Below are 5,483 nucleotides of genomic sequence, written 5' to 3'. Positions count from 1 at the left end.
AATGTGTACATTCCATCTATTTACGAAGAAAAAGTGATGGCTTCATTATGAGCCCCTCCACACACACACACACACACACACACACACACACACACACACACACACACACACACACACACACACACACACACACACACACACACACACACGCACACACACGCACACACACGCACACACACGCACGCACACGCACACACGCACACACGCACACACGCACACACGCCAAACAGTCTCCATGGCTTTGAATCCAGATGCCTCTGTGTTCAGCCAAAGCCCTCTCCCTCTCCAGTGAGGAATGTGTGAGAGCTCAGACCTGCCCCTCTTTCCCACACTTAAGCCCCCATTCAGGGCTGCGGCCACCACTGATCCATACACCCTCATTATGCCTGGACCTCAATAGACCATCTGGACCTCTGCTGGGGAGCCCAGGCCTCTCACAAACTCCACACACCTACAGGAAGTAACAGGTAGATCATACTGGAATAAAAATAATCAGACTTGTGACTGCTATCATGTGAAGCCAATGAAATGTTAGCTGTTTGTTATTTGTTAAGTCATATAATGGAATAAACACATGAGCATAAAGTAAATACACAATCCAATGATACCTTCAGAATATTGAACCTGTACACTCCAGGTCAAGTTAATGGAAATAACCTTCTGCGGTACATTGCAGAGCTAGAGGATGATGTATTATGGTGCGTGTGTTAATACCTCACTGCCCCAGTGACAATACTAAAAGAGTCCTTGATTAAGACAGAAGGCGTACATTTGACAATACCACAATTTCCCGCTTCAAGTGGCTTTGTCCGCTGCACGCCTTTACTGTGAATTTCATGTCCATGGAATGCCATAGACCGGCGCACACATCAAGGGGGATTTCTCTGGTATAAAGAGAGGTCAGGCATTTCCCAGGTTCCCTGTGTGGTTCAAGTCACAAGGATACCCCCCTACTTGATGAGGCGCGTGACGCCAAGCACCTGCCCCTCTCTTTGTGAGAGAGCTGTGCCCTCGCAGGGGCACCCAGAGTCAAAGCCTGGTTCAGCAAAACAGCCAGGAATGCATTATGCCCTTTTACATGGCCCAGTTCGGCGGGAGAGGAAGAGGGATACATCTGGGAGACGCAAGGCTGGTTAAGACAATCTCACAATCTCCAGTAATACACAGAAACAGGGTGAATATAAAAATGGCTGGAGGGCTGTCCATTTCATTTTTATAGAAGATCTAAGAGGATTCAGCGGCACCCAACTATTTTTGAAGTAGACAGGCTATTGATTCAGCATGTGGTTTTCTAGCTACATTATCTTATACAGTATAGGCATACACACGCACTTAAGGCCATGATACATTGGCAATTATTTTAGGCAATGTTGCTGAGCAATGTTGCCAGCAATTGTTGCTGCACACTTTTCCCATTAAAAATAAATAAGTTTCTTCACAGCAACTCTGCTCAACAGCTCTGTGCTGCTCCTCGAAGTGCAAGAAGTATGAATGCCCTGACTTCTGCAGAGGCCATATCCCCGTAAACGCTGTACGGCTAATTCAGACATCAGATTGACCATGCAGCATCTTTTATGCTTGATCTGAAAATGTGATCAGAGGCTCCGTATGGAGGGTGTGACGCAACTGTGAAGGTTCTGGATCCATGCAGAGGCCAAATTGAGCTCTGTACTGCATAGCCGTACGCCTCCTAAATTTTGTAACAGTGCTTGCTGTTTGGGGTTTTAGGCTGGGTTTCTGTATAGCACTTTGTGATATCGGCTGATGATAAAAGGGCTTTATAAATAAATTTGATTGATATAGCTCGGCTTAGACATTAATTGGTTGATGGTAGGTGGGGGCGGGAGGTCCTGTATAAACACAAATTAACTTCCTTGACAACTTCCTTCACAACAGCTCTGCTCAACAGCTCTGAGAAAGAAGTATGAATGCCCTTACGTCAGCAAAGGCTGTACACTACATGACCAAAAGTATGTGGACACCAGCTCATCGAACCTCATTCCAAAATCATTCATTTGGAGTTGCTCCCTCCTTTGCTGCTACAACATCCTCCACTCTTCTGGGAAGGCTTTCCACTATATGTTGGAACAGTGTGTTCTCCTGGCATCCTCCAAACCCAAATTCGTCGGTCGGACTTCCAGATGGTGAAGCGTGATTCATCACTCCAGAGAACGCATTTCCACTGCTCAAGAGTTCAATGGCGGCCAGACGAAGCTTGTCATTGCACATGGTAGTTTCAGGCTTGTGTGCAGCTGCTCGGCCATGGAACCCCATTTCATGAAGCTGTTGGCGAACAGTTCTTGTGCTGACGTTGCCTCCAGAGGCAGTTTGGAACTGTCCTATTCTGTGAGCCTGTGTGGCCTACCACTTCACGACTGAGCCATTATTGTTCCTAGAAGTTTCCACTTCACAATAACAGCACTTGTTGGAAAGGTGGCATCCTACTGTATGAAGGTGCCACAGTGAATGTCACTGAGCTCTTCAGTAAGGCCATTCTTCATCCAGTGTTTGTCTATGGAGATTGCATGGCGGTGTGCTCGATTTTATACACTTATCTGCAATGGATGTGGCTGAAATAGCCAAATCCACTAATTTGAAGGGGTGTCTACATAATTTTGTATTTATTTCAGTTAAGAACAAATTATTATTTACAATGACAGCATACCCAGGCCAAACCTTCCCCTAACCTGGATGATGCTGGGCCAATTGTGCGCCGCCCTATGGGACTCCCAATCATGACCGGTTGTGATACAGCCCGGGATCGAACCAGATGCACTACGATGCAGTGCCTTAGATGAAAAAGATGCATATAAATGCATATAAACCCTGGATTGCCATGCTATGTATTGGCCATTGAGAGGCTTTGAAGCCACCTGTCGGCCATATTGACACTCCAGTAGGGGCAGTCCTCCATAGAAATTAATGGAATTTTACAGTGTTTCAACTAAATGTTTCAGGGGCAAAATTAAATGCATTAAAATATGTTTTGTTGTTGTGGGGACAGTAACACAAGTAATTATACTTTAACCAGAAGGGGACTAGGGTTCCAATTTTGGAACACCCCCCCCCCCCCACGTTCAGCTGGAAGGTGGCGCATGGAACGCAAAAATATTCCTAAAAATATTTAACCTCCACACATTAACAAGTCCAATGGCTCAAATGAAAGATAAACACCTTGTTTATCTACCCAGCGAGTCAGATTTCTAAAATGTTTTACGGCGAAAACATAGCACATATTTATGTCAAACCACCACCGAAGACACAGCTAATTTGCATAGCCAAGTTGAAAAAAATATGCAATCAACAAACGCGGGATTAAAAGAAAAATAATGCACTAACCTTTTGAAATCTTCATCAGATGACAGTAATATAACATGTTACACAGTACATTTATGTTTTTTTCAATAATATGCTATATATATCCATAAATCTCTATTTACAATGATGCATCGTTCAAAAAATGCTACTCAAATGTCCTGAGAAATGACGATAGCTCCGGCAGATAACGTCAGCTAACAAGGAATACACATCATAAACTTTGACTAAATATGCATGTTCTACATATATATAGTTAGATACACTTCTTCTGAATGCAATCGCTGTGTTACATTTATTTTTAACGTTACAGGTTTCGTTCACTAGGCTATACTATGAGTCGGCGCTCAAAAAGTAGCATTATGGCTCCTCTATCTTGGAGTCCACATAAACCCAAATTTACCACATAAATATTCCCTTACCTTTGCTGTTCTTCCATCAGAAGACCTGGAAGGAATTATACTTACCAAAAACAGTGTTTAGTTTTGCAGTCTGTGTCTTTCGGTTCTCAAACACGACACATTTCGGTTGAAATGTAGCCAAAAGTCAAGTGGATGTGCACCAAAACGTCGAACTTACATATTATATGTCGATTAAACTTGTCAAACTAACTTCATAATCAAGCTTTAACATGTTATAAAGGTGTACAGCAATCGTGAGGACGCATGCATTGAAAACGCATGCATTGTATAATCGATCTTGGAAAAAAGACAGTCGCGTGACCGAAAGGTTTCGGCCGCCAAAACTCTCGTGAGCGAGAAGCCCCATTGAAAGCTGAGATCGTGCTGAAGACAGAGAGACTGTTCCCAGACCTGTAACTGCTTGGGAAGGGTGGGGGCGATGACGTCAAAGTTGGGCCAACTTTTATGATGACAAGAGAGAGTTTGGGAGAATGACTGCCCTGAGAGTTCTGCTTTACATACAGACATAATTTAAACGGTTTTAGAAGCTTTAGAGTGTTTTCTATTCAATAATATTTTTTTATTTGCATATATTAGCAACTTTTGACAAAAAAAAATTATGTTTACTATGGGCACGCAATTACTCCAGCGGGGGCAGTAGACAGCGCTATCCCCAATTAAGGAAAATGTTTATAGACAGACAGACAGACAGACAGACAGACAGACAGACAGACAGACAGACAGACAGACAGACAGACAGACAGACAGACAGACAGACAGACAGACAGACAGACAGACAGACAGACAGACAGACAGACAGACAGACAGACAGACAGACAGACAGACAGACGACATAATATAATTTAAAAGTATACATTAAGTTGTCTGTAACATAATAAATGTGACAAAATTAATGTAGACATGAATGCATTTATATAACTTCCAAAATATTTTTTACAATGGTGGGGGAGTGCCAAGATGGCAGCACGGTGGCTTCAACACAGTGCACCCAAATAGTATTCTAGTGGATTTATAAATCATTTGGGGGAAACAGGTCTTGTAAAGTTCACCCGAGCTGACAGAGGTTTCCCGCGCACAGAAGCCAGCTGCTCCTCTCTTCAAAAACTAATCCTGTAGACTGTGTTGTTCCAACTTTCCCACAGCACACTTTCAACAGAGCAACAATGGAAGTGTGCCTTTCTCAATACCGCATTACTCACGGTTCTCAATGAGGCATCTAATTCCCAAGGGGCCATATGGAAAAATATTATGTTGATACATTGTTGACCGATTGCTGAAAAAAATGAACTAAGAGAAAATAGTAGTTTACAAAGGTTCACATAAGCTATCAGACTGTTTCTGTATATCCTATATCGAAAATATATATAATTACAGTGACAACATACATATAACAATAGTAAAAATAATAACAATTTATTTTAATTTTATTTCACCTTTATTTAACCAGGTAGGCAAGTTGAGAACAAGTTCTCATTTACAATTGCGACCTGGCCAAGATAAAGCAAAGCAGTTCGACACATACAACAACACAGAGTTACACATGGAATAAAACAAACATACAGTCAATAATACAGTAGTAAAATTAGTCTATATACGATCTGAGCAAATGAGGTGAGATAAGGGAGGTAAAGGCAAAAAAAGGCCATGGTGGCGAAGTAAATACAATATAGCAATATAACAACAACAACAACAATAAGATGAAGAACAATAATAATAATAATAGTTTTAGAATAACATAATTATAAG

The sequence above is a fragment of the Oncorhynchus gorbuscha genome, linkage group LG18 (genome assembly GCF_021184085.1).
Source record: "Oncorhynchus gorbuscha isolate QuinsamMale2020 ecotype Even-year linkage group LG18, OgorEven_v1.0, whole genome shotgun sequence".
Lineage (NCBI taxonomy): Eukaryota > Metazoa > Chordata > Actinopteri > Salmoniformes > Salmonidae > Oncorhynchus > Oncorhynchus gorbuscha.
The sequence above is the reverse complement of the archived record's forward strand: the minus strand, read 5'-3'. Positions refer to the sequence as shown.